Raw genomic sequence first — 22,660 nt, forward strand, 5'->3', positions numbered from 1 at the left:
GACATTGCTGTCCAGAACATGTCACATAGTTCTGGCACCTCTTCACCCGTGCAGCAAGAAATTAAATTAATAATTCTGTAATTTTTTTATTTTTCACAATTTTAAACAATAAGTTATCAGTATTTTTTTTAATATGTTCTTTGTCCATGTTAAGCAACACATGGTTGTTTGGCTCCACCCTTTGGTCTCTCCCTGGAAGCCCAGGAGCCATCCCCCAAGTTTGTTCCTTGCAGAGGCCATTTACGACTGTCTTTACACTTCGAATTTCCTGGACTGCAGCTTGTCATTGTTCCTTTTGCCTCTGTAGACCAGGTCCTTTCCTACCCTGTAATTAACACTTCTCCGTGATTTCCTGCTGGGGGAAAGACCTTCCTTCTGTGGGAAAAACCTATTATTCAAGTTCTGCAGCTTCAGCCAGGGTTAAATTAATTGTTAAATTCTGTGGCCTTCTCCTTAACAAGATTTTAAACCATGGTATCAAACAACTACAATATGGGTTACTATCAGTAACCTTAGATTGCAAACATTTTGTTTTCAGTTTATACATGTTGAAGTTTAATCAGGCAGGCCCCTGACAACTGTCATCACAGCAGCCCTCTGCTGCATATAGATTTTTGACAGATCCACAGGCAGGCCACTTTTGCTGTGGCAATCTCTTTATGCTCTCAGCTTTTCAAGACATTGTAAGTTCAGAATGATTTCATAACTAAGTGAATTGTAGCACCCAGTAAGAATTTAGAATTTTTTGAAAGGTGTTTTTGTACTGGCATTCGGAAGTTTCAGCAGCAAAGAAAAAGAGATTTAAAGCAATCTTGGAGTTTCATTTAGCAAAGCACTGCTTTTTCCTTCTGCACTCCACTTTCAATTGTTGTGGAGCCCAGTGACACATTTCAGTAGTGAATGCTCGGTTCCACCACCGACAACATGCGTGGCAAATTGGGCAGCCATCTTTTTGTGCGTGGCAAAGTGCGATTTTCAGGGGTTTTGGCACGCACAAGGATTTTGCAGCCATTTTGCTGTTTCTGCCACCATCATAACAGAGTGATGCAGCATAGCAGTGCAAAAGTGGGTCAATACATCCCACTGAGCATAGATCTCTCAGTGGATGAGAGACCCAAATGGTGATAACCAGCATGTGTCCTTGGGAGGGGCACTCCAAAAATGCATGAGTACTTGAAATATGAAAAGAATAAAATGCCTCCACGTACCAATTTGCAGGACTGGTTGAAACCAATGCACAATGACGGCATTGACACACAAGACCACCGTTTCCAACCCATATAACATGGGGATTTAATCATTTAGGCAAAGACTCCAAGACAGACTGTTTGTCAGAAACCTCTTTATTGTTCTACTGCAATGCAGTATTAGAGGACTCATTCATTCATGAGCTCAATGCATGGAATCCCAGAAATAGAAATGTCAGTTTAAATTTGTATTAGCACGCTGGTAGGGGGCGGAGGTCAGGCAGCCTCTCAGCCAATCAGGAAGTTCGCAAAGAGGGCTTTACCTCATGGTAAAGCCTGCGTTCCAAGCCCCCTCAGAAGCGGGAGGTAGCCATTGACCCTCTCAGAATGTAGCTAAATTCACCCTACGTACCTTTTCCCTCTGATTTACCCCCAATGTGCACTCCCCCCCTCATCCTTGTCCCACTTACCTTCCTCATCCCACACCGTTGCCGGGACTTTCCCCACCACATCAAATGCCCTAATGGAAAGGGAGAAGGATTACATGTAGTTCCCTTCTCCCTTGTCCATGGAGGCCATCTTGTTTTGTATTTATTTAAGCTGACAAAAAGCAAACACAATGGGCCTCATTACGTCTGTTCTGGTAAGGCAACAACGACGCCCGTAGCGCTACAGGTGCCGTTGTTACCATGCCGACACATTACCAGTTCTACTCGCGGGTGCCGCTCTGCACGCCTGGTTAGACCAGGCGTGCAGAGCGGCACCCGCGAGCAGAACAGGATGGTAGCAACGGCACCGTTATGAACGGTACCACTGCTACCATCCTCCCCATTCCCGTTGAGCCCTATGGGGACTCAAATGGTAATGGGGACGTGCTGGCTCTGGGTCCCGTACAAGGGAAATTACTGGGCCCGCAAATGCCAGAATGGCCCGGTTATTCCCCTTTCATGTGACCCAGTGCAGACCCGAGTTTGGGGGTAGCCATGCTCTTATTAAAGATATGGCTACCTCCAAACTTGTAATGAGGCCCAATGTTTCTCAATTTAAACATCTATTAGTGTCCGGAAAAACATCCAGGAATTATAACAGCAATAAACCCCTCTAAGCAGTGGGCTTTACCGGGTCTGATAATGCCTGGGCTAACGTGTAACCTGACCAGGAAAAGCCCCCGCCCATTGAGCTTTATTGCTTAAATAAGGGATCGTTGATAATACACATCGGAGCCATACATTTATCAGGTGTCTTCCATTTCCTTTTAGCATCTAAAACATACCTCTTCTTAATTGCTCTAATTTCAGGCAAACCTAGGAGGCAAATACTTTTCAATACATGGTTCAAGCGTGCTCTGCTGTCATGCCATTAACAAGAGTTAAGGTTAATCTAACATAAACTAAAGTGTACAAAGTGTGTGAATAATAATGCTAAGGAACAAACTTACTGTACACCACTACAAATTCAACCATGAAACTTGAATTAGAAACACTAACTCCATACCACTGCAGATCCAACCTTAAGCCTCAATTCATCTTTGTCTTTGGAACTGATGTAACCAGCTTTATAATTGAAGGGACTGTTAAGGTTGAGTGTTTCTATTTGTTTAAAAAGGTTTTTATCTGTAATTACAGTGCATTCTTTGTGGGGAGAGTATGGCATAGAGTATTTAAGTGTATGTAGCTTAAGTTAATGCAGCATGAAGGTTTGCCATATGAGTGTATTAGTATGGGTGTATGGCATGTGAGCTATAAGCGTTATATTTAGTAAATGTATGCAATAGTTGTGATATGTATAGTAGCATACATGTATGAAGAATGAGCCGTAAGAGTGTGTGTTGTAAGAGTGTGCATCGTAAGTGTGTGTGTTCTAAGTGTATGGGCCTCATTACAAGTGTGGTGGTCAGGAAATAAGTGTGCCGGTAGCAACGTACCGGCACCCCTCTGGACTGCCACACTACTAGTCTGCCTGCAGTGGTCCGGTAGGCAGACTTGTCGCTGAAGCACCGGCACCATTCGGAATGGTGCCGGTGCTTCCGTCTCACCACTCCCATGGAGTCCTATAGGACTCCACGGGAATGGGGAACAACATTTTCCGGGGAACGACACTGACTTCCTGATCTGCCAGGACTTTTAATGTCCCGGTGGCACCAGGATATCAACTGCCGGCAAAGTGTTATGAGTCCAGTGGCAACCCACCAGTCGCACTGATGGGTTACCGTCAGACTCGTAATGAGGTCCTATGCGTTGTAAGAGTGTGTGTCATAAGCGTGTGGGCACAGAGATTGAAACACCAAATGCACAAACACCCTCAGCTTCCAGCAGGCAACTTTAGTGGAATCACAATGGATTTCAGTAATCTTGAACAAACATTTTGCTCCCTACTATTGCGTTCTTATGCTGTGGAAGTCCAAGTAAAAGAAAACAAGTTACAATTGCTATAAAAACCAGAGAGAATTTCTTGCCTTTAAAGATCAGAAAGGACAAACCTTGTTTAATAAAGAAATTTGTCTTCATTTAAATGATTCTCTGCAACTACGAAAGACTTCTTTTACGGCTAACTCCATTAGTAGATATCAAAGTAGCTATCAATAAAATACTGGTTGACAAAATTTATCTGCAAAGTTTATCTTAAAACACCCTATTGGAATGGCCATTGATTCCAAACATTTTTGATTAATCAAACAAATCCAATCATTGGTCTGATACCAGAAGACAGTTATAATAATACGGATGGTATCAGAACTGCAACTCTTGACGCTCAACAAGAAGGGAATTTCTTGGTGTGTCCCCTGCACCCTTATGGGGTGGAAGACGATGCCTGTGAAAACAAAATAGTGTTCCGAGTTACCATTACCTACCTCAGTACTAAGGTATCATTCACCCAAACAGAGATCTCTCCAACCAACTTGAGGATACTTCAGTAATTGCTACTCCAGAAGTTTTCGCAGGGATCAATCAGATGTTCATAGAATGGATTAATCTTGCCAATGCCTCTGAGACAAATGAAGAAAAGCAACAATTGAGACAAGTGCATCTTGATTTTCAGAAACAAAATGTCTGTCCACTTATATGACCATTGTGTGGTCACACATCTCTAAATTATACTTGTGGGTACAAATACAGGCCTGTGGCGACAGATATGGAGAGTCCATGCTAGGCCCCATTGTGAGAGAGAAGCTGGCTAAGTGTGGAGTTCCATTGAAATATAAAAGCCAGTACAAAACAGTGATATCAACATGAGGCCTAGTGAATGAGCGAGAATGGACCTTTCTCCATTTTGTTAGAAGGTGTAGGCATTCAGCCGAAGAAAAGTGAGACTTAGAACTGGAATATTGTTAACTGCGTCCAGTGTATTCCAAAAGACATGTGGCACTGCAGATACTGACTACGTGTAAAGGCTCATTTGACATATTTAAGGCTGCAGGAGGCTTCATGGAAGGAAATAAATACACATTTGAAATAATGTGCATTTGGAAGCTAGAAAGGAGGAATGATGACTTACATTTGAAAAATAAAGTCGAATGACAAATTGTCTTCATGAGAAATAGAGACTTCATTTCAGCACATACAATGACAACATTTATAGGGAAATGCCTATTTTGCTTTTGTAGCAATGAACACTTGTTCTTATGTAACTTTGGCCTATCTTTGTGCACTAGATTAATAGTGAATCTACCTCTAGTATAATGTAGTAGAAAGTAAAGATTGTACTTATGAACAGCAGGCCTAGATGTCATGCTAAAATGTTATGTGTAAGCACATCTTGTCAATTTAAAGCTGTATTTTCTGAAGGATGGGTGCAGCTGGTGTTTTTTCCACTAAACAGAAATATATGTGCCTTGGAAAATATGAACTCAAGACCTTTGGCTGAGGACCCCTAGGAGAAGAAGGTCTGGTTGGTTTGTCAATTTAAATGCTAGAATATACAAAGAAGTAGATTGAAATTATGGGATTTACAGTCAACAGTACCAACAAAAATGACCTTTACAGTCAGGTTCCCCATAAAATGTGCATTAGCTCTGTACAAACACCCTTTGAAGCTCAGCAGAAGAGGGTAGTATAAACATTGGCCAGCCAGATGTCCTAATCTGGTCATAGACGAGACATGAAACTGCTGGGGGTCATCAGAAACAAAACCACCTCTCATATAATGCATTGCATTATGTTTAACATTGAATACATTGTCCTAAATAAAGAGCATTGTGTGTCCCGGTGGGCTCACCCCGAGTTCATTTTAATGGGGATAAAAAGCCAGTTGGGACCATGTAAAATGTAATTTATGTGATGTACATAACTTAAACTATGATACAAATTATGATTCTGGCATTTTCATAAATCTAGGAATTTGAAAAATTGATAGAGTGATAGACGGTGAAATTAATGTTGGAAGTATGTAGTGTCAGAGTTGTAACTATTTTGGCGCAGCGGCAAACTGCAGAAGATGGTGGCTGCGCCCAGGAAGCACATGCCGAAATAAAATCAGTATTATCTGACTCGCCATAAAATGTAGAATCCAAAAATATAGATTCATGTAGTAATCTGAAAAAATTGCATAGCTGCCATGTTATGAGATTTTCAGAACCCATGTTGGGATGACAAATCTGTCTTCTCCCTCAGCCTACATCATACATATCTCCCAACTTCTGGTCCTATCAGCAGCCAGTGGGCGTCTTAGTGGGAGGTGAAGGAACAGTGCTAGCCAACCCTTACCATGGGAATTATGATAATGTAGGAGTGTCACCAGACTTATAAAAGGTCAATTTTGCATCAGAACAGGGATTTTACACTTGATTCTGAGAGGTAGCCTGCTGTCGGACTCTTGTGAGGAACAACTAACAGAGAGGCCTCAATCCTTGCATTGGAGACACTGACAGGGAAATCTAGAAACTAGCTGTGACCCAACCAGAGGGAGTCTGGGTGCTGGAGAAAATCATCCTTGAATGAAACCCTTGACCAGATCTGTGCTGTTCCCAGAGGAGCCCTGCTGCTTTTCCCTGACCAAAGCCTCCCATGTAAGTAGAGATATCCTAAATGCCATCAAAAGTGTGAGGGGGGAACTGCCAGCCTTAATCTCCATCTCGCATAGCCAGAAGGGGGGTGGTATAGTAAGGCCCTTGGCACATTGTATTCAATCCGATTCAAATTATTTCACTATAGAAAATCACCCTAACCATGAAGGGAAGAAGCTGTGTAGATCCTTAGTGCATTGAACGGAAGTTCAATCAATTAATTCCAATATTGAAATTCATGGGATGAGTGGTGTGAGAATTCAAAATTAAAAAAGTTCATGTCCAGTGTGTTAGAGCTGGTATAGACAATAAAGACTTGGGTGACTGTCCTTCTGAAACATCTGAATAGTTTCCCAAAGAGGTGTGTCCATAATCCCAAAATAAGTAACCCTAAAATTTTGATATTCAAATGAATGTAGTAGGTGCAAAGCAAAATGTCCCATTGATTCCCTTGCCTCACAATCCAGAATCCCAAAGCACTGTCTGTCCTTTGAATGTGTGTTTCGATGTTTCCATTGTATTGTGAATGGTTTCTATTGGTTAATTTGCAATTAAATCTAATGTAAGTTGTGACTGCATATTTCAAAATTTTACCTGTGTCATATTGAAACTGTAAGTCCTTTAAACCTGTGTTAGTCAATTGGTGCAAGAAATTTAAATTTGGGATATTGTGTACTGCCACAGTATTGATGGTTGAGGTTTTTGATTGATAGTCCATTTTGTCAAACCTTAAATAAATAAATAAATAGATATTTTTACTATACGCCCGGCCTGGTTTCTAGTCCATTGGTGGAATAGGGTATTTGTTGGGGTGGGTGAAAGACCGGTTGGAGGCCTCACTAAAGTTGGATCTGTATAAGCGCTTAGGGTATGCGCTGCCTTGCTTGTATGTGCGATTAGCCTTGAAAATTCCTTTGTATTCCAATGGGGTGTTTGTGTCATATGGATATATGTCGATATCTGCTGGCTTTAGTGGTTTCTTGTTGTCAAGGGACTTATATGTCTCTTCATTAATCATGTTAACTGTGGCTCCTGCATCTATTTGTAGCAGCAGAGTCAGGCTTTATTGGGTTTCTGTGGCATTACCTATCGCGTGTACGTAGCCTCTTTTGTGGTCGCAGTTTGATGAAGATGAATCAGATTCATTGTGGTGCCTCATTGAGGCCTCTAAATATCTTATTTTCTGCTGTGTTGACCTCCTTTGAGGTTCTTCTGGGGACTGTGTGCGCCTGGCATCTTCCCTTATTTCTCTGTGTCATCTGTCCCTATGCGTTGACTCCCTCTTTCTGCTATTTGAACAATGTTGACTGGGGACTGGAAATCGCTATGTTCTGGGATGGGGGCTTTCCTGCCTTTTTGTTTCCCCATGGTTTTCAGGTTTTCTGAAGTATTTGATGTTCTTGCACACTGATTGAAAGTGATTTTCACCTCCGTATTTGTCGCAGGTGTGTCCTATGGCTGGGCACGGGCCTATGTGGGGAAAATTGTATCCACAGCGGTAGCATTTCTTCTGGTCCTGATTGCGTTCATATGATCTCAATTGACACAGGGATGCAAGGGAGGCTGCTTGCATGATTTTAATATTGCTCAAAGATTCTGTCTGCATGGATAGGGCTGTGCCTGCTCTGGAGAGTTGTAGAATGTCTTCTAATGTTCTGCTCTTCCGCAGTAATTTCTTCCTAAATTCGTCTGACTCAAATCCTGCAATCGCTTGGGATTTCAGGGCCTCGTCTGTAGAGTAGCAGTAAAATCACAGTATTTTGCTCTTTTGCGTTACCTCATGATGAAATTGTCTATCGATCGTTTCTCCTTTGTCTTGTGTGGATGTGTGGAACATATGGCGCTCATAGTCTAAGTTTTTCAAAGGAGAAAAATAATTGTTCAATTAATCAATGATGCCTTAAAATGTGTCAGTTGAGCTTTCTGGCATTTCAAAAACAATATCTCTTACTATTGGACCTAAGGAATGCATTAATATGCCTCTAAGGCGGCGTTCCTCCCTGACCCCTGTTGCATCAATGTAGATATTGAGTTACCTGAGCGAACTATTCCATTGGGATGCCAGGCTTCTATTGTCAGAAATGTCAAATGGCTGCACTGCTTGCAGTTGTAAAGATTCATACCACTCATCATCCTGGCCAATGTTTTGCAAGTGGAGGAGCTAGACGATGGGCTGGGGGAGCTGCTGATCCCTTCATTTTCTGACATGATGGCTATTCACCGTGTGGTGTGGTGCTAGGGAGGAGAGGGCTGGTTATGCGCTATCACCTTGTTATTGGACCAGATGCCACCCTTTTCTATGAGTGGCAGTTGTAGTTGCTGGTTGATGAGGTGGGGCCCTCCAGGCCATTTGCACTGTCCTCAGCACGTTTATTTCCTACCAAAGAAATGCAGCGTGTTGTAAGTGGAAGACTGGGCACAGTTCAATGGTTATATGAGTCAGGGCACACTCATTGCTGGTCATTTGCACTTACGTGTGCATGCAGGGCTCAGCCAGACATTGGGCCTCATTCCAACTATGGAGGTAGCCATGCCGCTATTTGCGGCATGGCTACCCCTATGCCGGGTACCGGATCTGGTTTCCCTGAAGGGGAAAATACCAGGCCATTTCGACCTTGGAGGGCCCGGTATTTCCCCATTCAGGGAACCCGGGCCCGGTACATCCCCATTCGCATTTGAGCCCCCATAGGGCTCAATGGGAATGGGGAGGATGCAAACAACGGGGCCGTTAATGACGGGCCCGTTGTTTGCATCCTGGTCTGCTCGCGGGACCCGCTAAGGACGCCTGATTTTACCAGGCGTCCTTAGCGGGTCCCGCGAGGAGACCTCGTAATGAGGTGGTAGGGGGTTAATGGGGCCGGCAACTCTACCAGCCCCGTTAACCCCCTACCTCCAGGGTCATAATGAGGCCCATTGATTCTTAGGACTTCCGATGCGACGTGTGCATTCCATTGAATGCTGGTGTCTATCGCAACATTGGTCTTGAGGCAGGCAGCAACAGCAACGTTGTTTTGTATTTATACATTTGCTCGGCCTTTCAATCCTTCTGTGACAAGGCCGTGGATGGCAGATTGCAGGTTTCCTCAAGCCGACCAGCGCGACTCCTATTGCCGCTGTCGGAGGCACGATATAAACTCCAGCGGGTGATCTGTCACGATCCTCGTCACCATTGTTGAATCTGCTCGTGTGATGTCGATAAAAAAGCAAGTAATGAACACACATCAATGCAAGCTGCGGGAGCCTGGGTAGCATGGTGGCACCTCTTTATTAACTTAGGTGTAGACTGGGGATTCAACGGTAACCCCGCCTACTACTACGTGGTCGGCTATGACCTCAACAAACAGTGAAGGGGACAGGTGATTGATCGCCTGTCCCTGCAATACAAGTATGGGCATACACATAGGACATGCCACCTTGTTTGGTTCAGGCTCGCTTCTTTGTGATGATTTCTGGGAAATATTTACATTTCCCCAATATAAAAGTTTACCATTAGTCATTGACTGTAAGGTGGAATTACTGCCACGCATCAAGACAGTGGCAAAGCTATCTTGCATATATCCTCTCTCCCCAGAAAACAAACACATCCCCTCTCTTTCAAATCCACCAGAGCACCTGGAGAAGGTGCACGGTATAAATCACGGTAACATACCATAACATAGATTGCCACACCCAGCGTGGCCATGTATTCTTACACTGGCAAACCTTGTATTGTGGGACAGAAACAGAAAATTCATATAATTTTAAACTAGCAGAATACTAGCATATATTGTAGGCGAAGGCATCATGAAAATGCATTGGGAAATGCGCCTGTGCACTGCTGTGTTCTATTGGTGGCCTGGAAGCTACAAAAGGGATTGTAAACGGCATGGATTTGTTCCTACTTTTCACAAAAGAGTACTGTAAAATGTACCATTTTAACCCAATATTTTCAAAAATCGAATGGGTGAAAGAACGTCCCCTATCCCGACGCTCATGCACATTCGTGGGGAAAATGTAGCTCTCCCATTAAAAAAAAAAAACAAGTAAATCCCCAGCCTCCACTTTATAGCAAGGCTGTCCACAACAGCTGGAATATGTGAAGAAAAGTGTGTAAAAGATGTCGCTGGTCATCGGTTGCTTATCTGCGGACGTATTGCGCTGGCCCGGGGCTCTAAAGCTGGTTTCCTTCAGACTGAGCGTTTGTTAAATAGCTTTCAAAACAAACAGGTTTTGTGAATCCCGCCCCGAGGGTCTCAGAAACAAGGCGTTCTGACACTTGAGGCTGGGAGGTCTCGGTGGGGTACGGTCTAATCTAATCAATGACACCTGTGGTTCTTCCAGTACCTCCAGTACCTCAGCTGTCATGGAGGACCTGATACGGATACGGTGTGTATGTCCCGTGCGCTTGCAGTGGGGGTGTCGGTATGTTCCACGTGCCTGGCAGACTCTCCGGGACAGTAATTACCTTATCTGGCTCAGGGATGTCACTCCAGGCAGGCCTATGTGCTGACATTCAACAACCTTCCTGCAGTTTGACATCTATGTCTCGGAGGCTGTTCTATGCTGACGCGTTGTTTTCGTTTTTCTGGCGGGAGATTGCCTGCATGATATTTGACTCTTTCCTCAGTTTCTATGGAGAGTCCCTCCGTTCGGAGACGGGTTTCCACGGTGACCGTTTCTAGCAATGTTGCATACTTGGCCCGGCACGTGCGCGTGCCAGGCCGTTTGTTGTGTCCCCACGTTGCTAAAGTAACCTCTCGCTTTGCCGGTCGGGTTGTGTCATAATAGCTGTTGATGGAACACCTGCCAACGTTATTAGAGCATCTCAGCACTCCTTGACTCTGGGCTATTGTCCTCATGGATCGTTGAGATTAAAGGAATTCACCATAATCTCTAATACAAAAAAACTTTGAAAAAGCAGCCCTCCAAATGGTACGTCCTTTTATCCTTCAATTGACCAGTTAACAACCTTCATCCACATGCTAACAGTCTCGACTGATCAGTTAGCACTCCGTTTCCACTGCAGCCAGTTGCAGTTTGTGGCGTTTTACACAGTGAACTAGCTGTGACATTTTAGTAATTTCGTGTTCCTACTGAAATAGAGATAGAAACGAAAACAAATAAGCACCCTTTAGGCACAAGTAGAACAAAATTGAAAACCACTTTCAACTTTCATGATGCAATTGGAATAGGCGACGGTTAGGACTTGATGATTGTCGCCTGCTCCCGAGCCTTCCCTGTAGCTGGGCCTAGGGTCGCGGTAGGAGAGGAGGTAGGGGATAGCAGGGGTTTAGTGGCGGGGCTAGGTTTAGCAGGGGAGGGTGGAGGTGTGTCGGCGGGCGTTTAGTTAAAAAAAAAAAAAAAAAAAAAAGGAAAAGGGGTGGTGTCTGCGGACTCCGCATATTTGGGGGGTATTGTAGATAAGGTACCCCCCACACCTCCCCCCCGCTTACTGGAGGAGCCGTCGGTGGGTTTGAGCAGGGAGGGCGGGTCGTGCCAGCTGGGGCCGCGGTTTTTCGTGTGGTTTCGGGTTGCCGGGGAGGGAGCAGGAGCGCCGCTGGGAGCCGGGGTGGAGGCGCATCCCTCGTTGGGCGTAGTGTGGACCCGGGGGGTTTTTAAGGATCCGGTTCCGTCCTCGCTTCTCTTGTGGGCGTTAGGGGGCAGTGGGTCATCTGGGGGGGTCGTTGTTGGAGCCAGTGTGTGCCGGGCTCCCTGGTCCTCGCGTGCGGTGTTGGCTTGCTGCAGTGAGGGGGCAGAGCGGTCCTCTTAATGGGGCCGCTCTCTCTTTCCTGTAGTAGGCTGCAAGGCACTGCGGTGCGGCGGGTGGGCCACCAGGGGGCAGGCTGTGGAGGTGGAATGGCACGGTGGGGCCCAGTTAGATTATAAAAAAAAAAAGAAAAAAAACAGAAACACACAGCAGGTGAGAAGGGAAGGGGTTTTGGTAGGGGTTTCTCAGCAGCAGGGATATGATATGGCATTTGGAACGCTCCTATACAGAAGTGTTTCAAGGCTGTGCTGTGGCTCCTGGTTTTGGGGTTTTGGGGTTTGTTTCTTTTTGGGGGCATTTGTCAGAACATAAGGAAGAAGTTTTGCTTGGGCAAAGGTTATTTTAAAGGGTTTAAAAAATAAATAAATAATAAGAAGAATAATAGCAAAATCAAACATACAATTGTATCTTTGGGGTATTATTCAGTGGAATTAGGTTTTAATTAACATTCAGGGATACCTTATTTTCTTAGCTCAGTTCCCCTTTTGGGGCTTTCCTTTGCACTGGGTAGCTGTCCACGGGTAGGGCTGGCTCGGGGGTTTAGTGGCTAGGTGAAAGATTAAAGGGCATATTCAGTGCACTGTCATATTATCTGGGCACTATGGTGGGACAGGGAGCTAGTAAGAAGGGCTGGGTGGATGCCAGGGTGCTGAGGGAGGCCCTAGAAATTATTAACAGGGCATCGAAGGCCCAGCTTGAAGGGGCGGTAGTGGAGGTTTCGGGAGAAGGGGAGGTAGGGGGGGGCAGGCCGCAGCGTAGAGCAGCGGCGGATGGGGCTCTCGCGGCAGTGGTGGCTTGCACCCCTGCGGCGGGTAGAGGGGAGGCAGGAAGTTGAGGAGGGAGATTGACAGGAGGGCATACAGGGGAGAAATGCGGTTGGGTGGGGAACCAGTTAGGGTTGGGGTCAATAATGACCAGGAGGAGGTGGGGGATATCAGGAGTGTCCAAAATGGGGCAGGTCAGGAGAGTCATGTCAGTGGGGGTGATGGGGCGCAGAGTGGGGCAACTGGACAGAGGTGCAAAGGGGGCAAATACCTGCGGAAGAGTGCAGGTGGGAGAACGAGGGAGAGGTCCCCAACAATTGAGGAGGTTAGAGTGGGGCGCGGAACAGCCCCCCCGGGTAGGAGGAGTGAGGGCGGAGGGCGCTGCGCAGCCCCCGCTGGTCAGGTGGAGGTAGAGGGTTTTACAACGGCCCCTCCTCGGTCAGCGCAAGGAAAGCCTAGAGGGTGCAGCACAGCCCCTAGCAATGAGGATTCCAGGGTGGAGGTCGGAACGCCTCGCCCGAGAGAAGAGGACCAGGCAGGGGTTCCCACAACCCCGCCGAGAAGACGTCAAAGGAGTGGCGGGGCGGACGCCCTGGGCTCGCAAGAAGATCATCAACTCAACTCGGGCATGAGCTCGCATCCGCAATGCTATTTAAGGGGTGATGAAGTTGGATGGGAGGAATATGTGGGGCAATGGGAAGTGGAAGATTATAGGGCGGAAAGGGAAAGGGGGAGGAGAGTAGAAGTTTGAGGTGGGATATGGAAAGGGAAGTGCAGGGTGGACGGGGGGAAGGGGTCAGGGGAACTATTGGCTGGGTGAGAGTGCTGACATGTTTTGTCCCCGCAGTAGGAGCCCTCTAAGAAAGGAGAGGAGGAGCATCGGTGTGGACGCCAGACCACGGGCGGCAGGTGTGGAAAGAGGTGAGCGGGAAAGGGAATGGTCATCTGCATGGCAGAGAGGGGTCACAAGAAGGGGGACAGGGGATGAAGGGTCTGGACTGCAAGGTGTAAGGAAAGAAGTTGGTGTGCAGGCCATTGGAGCCGCAGGGGCTGGGAAGAGCATTTGCTCAGTGGAGGTCCAAACGGACAAGGTGGTGGAGCCATTGGTGCTCGAAGTGCAAGCTGGGAAAGATAAGGAGGTTGAAGTGAAAGGAAAAGAGAAAAAATTGCCAAACATGGGGATAACAAAACCATTAGGGGTGCACTTGATGGCAGCGACCAGGGGGAAGATTCAGGCGGGGGAATTTGTGGATGTCTTTAAATTGCTCCATAGGGAAGTGAGAGCAAAGGAGGGGTCTAAGGAGGAAGAGAAGGAACTGGCTTCACGCCCAAGGGTCCCGGTGACTATTGAGAATTGGACGTCGGCGTTTATCATTAATGCCAGTGTGTATTGTGAAAAATTCCCGGAGCGCTGCGTGGCCCTGCTTAAATAAATGGATGTAATAAGGAAGGCTTTCACGAGTTTTGGGGGCTTTGCCTGGGTAAGGTATGATGAGGAATTCAGAGCGAGAACGGCAGAGGACAGTCAGGCGGTCTGGGGGGAGATAGACATGGATCTCTGGCTGCAATGGATGGCCCCAACGAGGCCTGCCCCGACATTGCACACAGCAAGTGGGCTGCCCGTGCCTTTCCGGCCCTTTCTTGGTCACCCTGCCCATGAGGGAGCGGGGGGAGGAGGTAGAGGGCAGCCCTCGACAGCATGTTGGGCGTTCAATAAAGAAGGCTGCACGAGGTGGATGTGCAAATTTAAACACGAGTGCAGCAGGTGTGCGGGTCGGCATCCGGTTACAGATTGTTTTCAGGCAGGGGACAGTGGGTCAGGGCGAGGAGCGGGGCAAGCAGGTGGGGGGGAAGGACTGCATGCCAGGTAAATTGGGGTGTGCTGGTAGGTCGGGCTCAGTTTATCGTAAAAGGAGGGGGGGCGCAAGGTTTGATGAAAGGTTTTGGGGGCAACTTAAAGGGGGTAGGAGAAGGTTGAGGAGGAAGACGCGTAGGTAGGGGAGGGCCGCAAGGGGGATGTAACGGTAGAAATTGTTAAGGGGTGGTAGCTGTCGTTTGGAGGGCATGGACGACGGTGGTGAAGCCCTCACGCTTGCCGCACGACAAGGTGAGTAGGTTTCAGGCTGCATGGACGGAGGTACGGGAGCGCCTCTGGTGCAGCAAGGGGAAGTGAGGAGATGGGTCTGCATGGACGGGGGGTGCATTAGGGCCCCTGGTGCAGCTGGGGGAAAAAAGTGGAGCAACGAAGCAAGGTGCTGGAAGAGGAATTTATGTGGAATGGGCTGCATGGAAGGGGGCGCGGGTTTGGCCCCTGGTGCAGCGGTGGAGAGGAGTAAGGAAGAAAAGGGACCTGCATGGACGGGGGTGCACTAGGGCCCCTGGTGCAGCTGGGGGAAAAATGTGGAGCAACAAAGCAAGGTGCTGGAAGAGGAATTTATGTGGAATGGACTGCATGGACGGGGGCGCACGGTTGGCCCCTGGTGCAGCGGTGGAGAGATGTAAGGCAGAGAAGGGGCCTGCATGGACGGGGGTGCACTAGGGCCCCTGGTGCAGGTGGGAAACAGGTGGTAATGGATGCAAGGAGCTTGAGGATTAGTTATATGGAAGGGACTGCATGGACGGGGGTGCAGGTTTGGCCCCTGGTGCAGTGGCGAGAGGAGTAATAAACTAAAGGGCCTGCATTGACGGGGGTGCACTAGGCCCCCTGGTGCAGGTGGGAAACAGGTGGTAATGGACGCAAGTAGCTTGAAGATTGTGATATGGAAGGAACTGCATGGACAGGGGCGCATGTTTGGCCCCTGGTGCAGCGGTGGAGTGGAGTAAGGAAGAAAAGGGGCCTGCATGGACGGGGGTGCACTAGGGCCCCTGTTGCAGGGGGAAACAGGTGGTAATGGACACAAGGAGCTTGAACATTGTGATATGGAAGGGACTGCATGGACGGGGGTGCAGGTTTGGCCCCTGGTGCAGTGGCGAGAGGAGTAATAAAGTAAAGGGCCTGCATGGACGGGGGTGCACGTGGGCCCCCGGTGCAGGGGGGACAACGCAGGACTGTAAAGCAATAAACTGGGCACAACAAGTGGAACAAATGGTTTATTGCTTGTAGGGGAGCTGTTTGCGACTTGTTTTACGTGGTTATTGTTTGGGGGCTTTTAGGGTTTCTGAGTTGGTCGGGGGAAAAGGTGGGGTAGGGGGACTGCAATGGGAAGATGTTCAAATTACAGAAGAAGGTTTAGACATCAAGATTAAAAGGTCTAAGACGGATCAGAAGGGAAGGGGCTCTTGGGTTCGGCTGGGTCGAGGGAGCAAGGTCTTATGCCCAGGCTAGGTGCTAGGGGTATTGCGGAAGGTGCTGGTGGCAGTGGGAGAAAAGGCAGAGGATTTTGGGACTCATTCCTTTAGGATGGGCGCAGCATCTGAGGGTACCAGGCTTGGTTTTTCAAAAGACAAGGGAAAAGATTGGGGCGTTGGAGGTCTGGGAAATACAAGGGGTACGTCAGGGAGTTTGATAAAGGGGAATGTTGAAGAAAGGTGGAGTAGGACTTTGTGGGCCAACTGTTGTTGTTGAAATATTTTGACTTGTCAGTGATTTTGTAATTTCTTTTTCAGATGCTGCGCGAAAGAAGGGGGAGTTGGTGCAAGTTTGGATTGTTGGCCATTCAATTGTTAAGTGGGCTGGGAAAGAGGCGGAGAAAAGGGTGTTTGGAAGGCAACTGGGGTGCAGTTACAAGGAAGTGGTGGTGAGATGGCACGGGTTGGGGGGCCTGCGGTGGGATCAGCTGCTTCCTATATTGGCAGGGATGAGGGAACGCTATGGGGTTCAGAGGAGGTGATTATGCATACAGGGGAGAATGACCTGGTGAGAGATACGGGGGTGGCTCTGCTAAAGAAAATGAAGGGGGACTTAGTGTGGGTGAGGGAAATGTGGCCTCAAGCAGTGGTGGTGTGGACTAAATGGTAGCAGAGAAGAGTTTGGAGGGGAGTGAGAATTGAGGGAGCAATAGAGCGGGCCAGGAAGGGAATACACAGAGAAATGGTCAATTTTGTGCCTTGGTGGCGGTGCAGGTCATGGACCATAAGGAGATAACATATGAGGGTCTCCTTATCTTTAGAGAGGATGGGGTACACTTGTCCGTGTATGGGAATAATCACTACATGGCGGACTTGGGTTCTTGGCTGGGAGAGTGAGTAAAGAGTTGGAGGTAGAAAAAATTGGGGGGGGGGTGGGGCAGAAAGAACTCCTCGGGGGAGGGTTTTTCTGGTGCCGGGGGCATGGCCCCTTTTGATGTGGGGGGAGGGAAGCACAATGGGGGAATGACACGGGAAAGGATGGGGTGGCGCTGTTTGCACAAGCAGGTCACCCCGGGGGAACAGGTATTGAGCCTGGAGGGGCATGGCCCCTGGAGAAAGCGGGACGCCTGGAAAAGGGGCAAGGAGACGGTAGGGTCCAAGGGATAATTAGAGAGGAAATGGGTTATTTAATTATTTAATTGTTGGGGGAAAATGAAAATGAAAAGGTTTAATTTATTTAATTGGTTGTTAAAATATTTCTTTAGTTTGTTAGGCCATGGAGCCAGTTAAGCGTTTTGATTGTAAGCTTTGGCCTGTCACATTAAAGCGACCTTTTCCACTTTTAAATGAGTCTGGGTTTTTGTGCAGTAAGCCAAAAGGGGGGCACTGGGGGGAACGCGAAGCATTTCCCCCCGGGGAGTTTTTGGCACTGCACAAGGCCAGCGAGTGGCCGTGGGGGGCAGAGCGCCTCCCTGGGGTATTTAAGGGCTCTGGGAAGGTTCGGGAGGCAGGCGACGGTTAGGACTTGGTGATTGTCCCGCACTCCCACCCCTTCATTTTGGTTTTAGGCTGGTGTCTGATTATGGAATATGTGGGGGTTCATTGTTCATGGGATTATGCGGGGGGGTTTAGAAGACATGGTGAGTTTTTTTATGAGTTTTGGGGGCTGTTAGGATGGTAGGGGTTGGTAGTTTTGTGTGACAGGTCAGGGCATTGTGAAAGTTTGTGTGTAAAATATGTTGCTGATGTGGCAGGTCAGGCTGGCTGCAGGTCATAGAAAGGGGGAGTTTGGTGTAGAAGGGAGTTTGAAGGGTGTTGCAGTGGGTCGGGGCGCCGGGGGCATGGCCCCTTTTGATGTGGGGGGAGGGAAGCACAATGGGGGAATGACACGGGAAAGGATGGGGTGGCGCTGTTTGCACAAGCAGGTCACCCCGGGGGAACAGGTATTGAGCCTGGAGGGGCATGGTCCCTGGGAGAAAGCGGGACGCCTGGAAAAGGGGCAAGGATACGGTAGGGTCCAAGGGATAATTAGGGAGGAAATGGGTTATTTAATTATTTAATTGTTGGGGGAAAATGAAAATGAAAAGGTTTAATTTATTTAATTGGTTGTTAAAATATTTCTTTAGTTTGTTAGGCCATGGAGCCAGTTAAGCGTTTTGATTGTAAGCTTTGGCCTGTCACATTAAAGCGACCTTTTCCACTTTTAAATGAGTCTGGGTTTTTGTGCAGTAAGCCAAAATGGCCTATGTGCTGTTTTGAGCGTATAGGGACAACATGATATGAAATCCAAAATATACCCTCTCATGACGAAATGACTACTGCTCTGCAGGAGAACAGGGATGAGTGGTGGCTAAACCGCCTATTCAGCCTCACACTACTACTAAACCAGCAGTGATTCCAGTCAAAGTTAAAATCGGCACACAACAGAGCCTTCTGCCTTTTTGTGGCAACGTGCTCTAAGGGCAGAGTATACAGTCAGGCCGGGTGTGAAGTGATAACAGTGCTCTAAGGGCAGAGTATACACTCAGGCCGGGTGTGAAGTGATAACAGTGCTCTAAGGGCAGAGTATACACTCAGGCCGGGTGTGAAGTGATAACAGTGCTCTAAGGGCAGAGTATACACTCAGGCCAGGTGTGAAGTGATAACAGTATCAACCAAATGGTTTGGGTCGATTTGACCTAACACATTTGACTTAATCACATTTGATCGAATTTATTTGATCTTTTTTTTGGTCTTAGATGATTTAGAAGCCACACAACCCCCCACTTCCCCTCAACTCTGATCTCTACCCTTACCCACCCCATATATATATATTTAATAAAATTCAATCAAATGTTTTAGGTCAAATGTTTTTAGGTCAATTATGCTAATGCCACCAAAATTGCTGTGTGCAAAGACGCCACAATATAAAACGTTCCAATCAAGGTTCTATAAAAAAGAAAAATAGAATAGAAAACACAAACAAAAACCCACCCCTGTAAGAAAGAACACAGAAGATGCAGATAATACTGTATGCCTCTTTGGATACTTGAGCAGCAGTGTTCAGGCAAGCAAATTCAGCAATGCCACTGTTCAAAGGATATGTCTTTTAAGAAAAGGATTGGAACAGCACTTATATGTCAATATGGGGCCAAAAGTGAACTCGGGGGACAGGGACACATAACAGTCCCTTGTTCTTGATCTTTGGTTGAACTAGTCTTCTTTTTGTTTTCATTGCAGTCAAACTGGGTTTGCGATGGGGTGAGGCACATTGATCAAGGAGTCGAGTCGGCACAGAGGCTGGGCTTTGTGTGGGTTGAGTAGGCATTTGATGGAGTGTGGTTAGAAGGGTTCAACAGGTCAAGAGCTATGGTCGAGTCAGTTTGAGACGATATTTCTGCTGAGTCTTGTCGGCGCATGACACAATGGCAGTTTGAATCAGTATTCCAATCTGGTGACAGCAAGATCTTATTGGTTCGTTATGGTATTTGAAGAAGCAACGAGTCGAGACCATCTGCAGTAGTGAGCTGGTGTTTGAGTCAAGACAGCAATGAGCACTGCTGGTGTGATGTGGTGCTTGGCTGCCACCTACTGGGAAACCTTCACCTCGAGTGAGGAGACTGGTCCCAGTCCAGTTAGGAGAGAGTGCTCTTCCCTGGCTTGGAAGCCTTCTATTATCACTTCACTGTCGGAGGACTTTGGAATGGACACAACTCTCAATATATGTCCAGAGAATGTTTCTAAGTCCAGTAATGAGTCAAGGAAGGTGTGGGAGACATATTTCTTATAAAGGCAAAGTGTTGCAGGGGATCCGAAAAAATCAAGCCTACTGTATAGGTCTCCAATCCCTTTTGCTGTAACAAGTGTCCCATGCCTTACTACATCACTAGGTTGCAGGAAAGTGGGGTGGGGGGGCAGGAAGGGAGACAGCCCCAACAGAAACGCAAGATGGTAGAACGCTTCTTAAGTCCACCCTTCCCTCTCTGGATACTGAAACGCAGCCCATTTCCCATCCATGCTGCCTTTAAAGGCCCTCTGTAGTGCAGTTACCCTGGCGTAAGGCCACCCTTTGTTATGAGAGTGCCTCTTTTAAGCAGGGTTTTCAGGAAACCTCCTGGTCAAAGCTGCTATTTCTGTGCAGAGGTTTTACATTTCTTCCCTGGAAGTCAAAAGACGGTAGCATCATGCCTATTATCTCACTTGCTGAAGTTGAGACATCCAGGCTACCATGAATACACATTGCCCTCACTTAACTGAGCTAGGCTGATAGTACGGACACTTGTATGATATCAAATAGCTGTAACTTTAATAATTGTGCGCTCTTTTCAGTCACCATACTAAAACTGGGTATTGCCTATTCTTAGAGATTGTCATGCCAGCAGAGTAAGGCAACAATTATTACATTTTAGTTCACAGGTGAAGATGTTAAAATGCTACTTGTGGTTGCCATGACATTGGACCTCAGCAGCTGTCAGGAATGCACATGTGACATTTGAACCTGCCCAGAGACACTGGAGAGCAGGAACTGCAGATGTCAGGAGGCTGGTGCAGCAAAGTCACAGGTGCACTGTGCTTATGGCATGGAACTGTATGATTAGAAGACTCCACTTTCAGAAATAGAATGATCTGCATCATTTTATATTAAAAAAACCTATAAAGGCAGGACTTTCACATCCCTGCAAGAAGGAATTCTGTCACACCTCTTTCCAAGCACTCATGCCCCTCTCCCAAACTCATTTGAATACCAAGATTCTGATGTAGAGGGGCAGTAGATTCCTTAATTTAAAAGTTGGAACAAACAGTTGCTCCTCCAGGAGCACATCACATCTTCTACCATAACATCTCAAGGGATTTGGGTTCTCGCCTAAATTTGCTTGAGTGAGAACATCCTCTCTGCGGTATCCCCTGTTGCTAGCCTGCAAATGAGAGCATCAGGTGCAGGCTGCACACAGGCCTTTCTGACAGGTTTTCAACCCACTGAACTGTTGGGAGGCAGATTAATACGTAATCCATAGCTTCTGTCCCTTCCGGGCCCAATACCATGCAGGTGAGAAACGTTACTCACTAAGACAACCATACCACCATTATCCCAGGCAGGTGCAGCAGGACATAGATAGAATTTAAGCTGAAGATGGCAAAACGAATGAAACTGACATTATAATTGTACATGTGCATGCATTGGACACAAAGCAAATGCGCACTCAAAATGAAGAACATGTACAATAGATAATATATGCATCATTTATATATGAAGAATACTAAAATAGCATCCACTATACATGAAGTACACAAACATAATCAATGAATAAGCTGAATGTAACATTAAAGAGACGCACATACTGCTCACTAACATAGAAAAAAGAGGTATAATGGGGCAGCCATCTTCCCAAAATGGAAGCCGCTGCACGCTTTTAAACAAACAAAGGCCCCAGCAGTTCTATAGAATTAAAAAAGCTAAACCCACAGAAATATAGAATTGTGCAGAGATCAGACAGTAGCTAACAACACGAGCCAAGGCTATAGTGAAATAATGGAGAATTGGAACGGCAGAGAGAAAGTATGGGATAGCAATTTCCAGGATGCAAGCATTATACTCACAGATTAGAGTACAACCAGCCTTTAATAGTCAGGTGTAGTGAATAGCAGGCCAAAAGACTCCATGAAGAATAACTCAAGAGTGTCTCCAGTGGCAACAGAAAACAGGACCCCAACATTAATATTAGTTACATTTTCAATAAATACAAGATAAATATATTCCAAACACGGTCCCATCACATAAGTATCCACAGTTGGAAAATAGTGTGTATTCTTTAGGAGCGAACAAGCTAGGACACCACCCGTACTCCCTACATGTATACACAGACACAAGACACTGTGCAAGGCCAAGTACAAAGAGATCACCCTGACTCATGGTCTAGGAATAAGGGATGGTAACATTTCAATATAGGGGTGATTTCAGGAGGAGCCATTAGACAAGTATAACCCAATTACATGGTAACCCTACAGCATGTATATGTAGCCATCACCATTAACCAATCACCATCCCTGTAGGATTTTGTAAACTGATAAATTGCGATGACAAAGTTATACTGCTTAAAACATTATTTGTAGTAGATGCACCAAGAGCCGTAAGATTGTAATGCGTATATGCTACCCCTGCTTTATTTGACTCATAATAAAGCTGGATTTTGCACTGAACTTTGTCCACTTTTTCTTTGAGTCCGGTTTCATTTGACCTCAGGTCCTTGGGGTTATTAGGAACCTTTTTGGGCCATCTTAACAGATTTAGCAGAGGAAGGTCGGCTAAGTGTAGCCAGATTATTGAGGGTCCCTCCGATGTGAACCAAAGACTCAGGAGGCAACCTGTGGAGAGCCAGATTATGTGCAACAGAGGGAGTTCAAAAGAAACCCACTTCGGAGAAAAGTCCTGTCCAGTCCCTGCAGGGCACCCCGTATGGCGGAGGGCAGCAGGCTGAGGGGGGAGACTTGACACTAAAGACCTTCCGCAGATCCGTAGATGTAATTATGACATAGATGTGGTAAAATTAAGAAAGGCCTTTTTGTATATTGCGGGTTTGTGAAGAAGTAAAAGATTGTGAAAGTTGCAGGATAAGCGTGCCTGGAATCACCTACACGACGTGAAGATCTACAAACTCCAGACCCGCCGTAGCGTTAACGACAGGGCCATTGGAAG

At 46.8% G+C, this 22,660-nt stretch overlaps 1 long non-coding RNA gene across 2 annotated transcripts in view; it reads right to left on the reverse strand.

The window, feature by feature from the left end:
- LOC138572374 (uncharacterized) overlaps nucleotides 1–22,660 on the reverse strand; it is a 1,436,154-nt gene that overhangs the window by 976,006 nt on the left and 437,488 nt on the right. Inside the window, exon 3 of one of the 2 annotated variants that reach the window (XR_011303904.1) lies at nucleotides 4,039–4,173. The exons of the other annotated variant lie outside the window; for it this stretch is intronic. This is a non-coding gene — a long non-coding RNA (uncharacterized lncRNA). The remainder of the gene's footprint in view (nucleotides 1–4,038; nucleotides 4,174–22,660) is intronic. 2 annotated transcript variants of the gene reach the window in all.

The sequence above is a fragment of the Ambystoma mexicanum genome, chromosome 1p, assembly GCF_040938575.1.
Source record: "Ambystoma mexicanum isolate Mex_15411 chromosome 1p, UKY_AmexF1_1, whole genome shotgun sequence".
NCBI lineage: Eukaryota > Metazoa > Chordata > Amphibia > Caudata > Ambystomatidae > Ambystoma > Ambystoma mexicanum.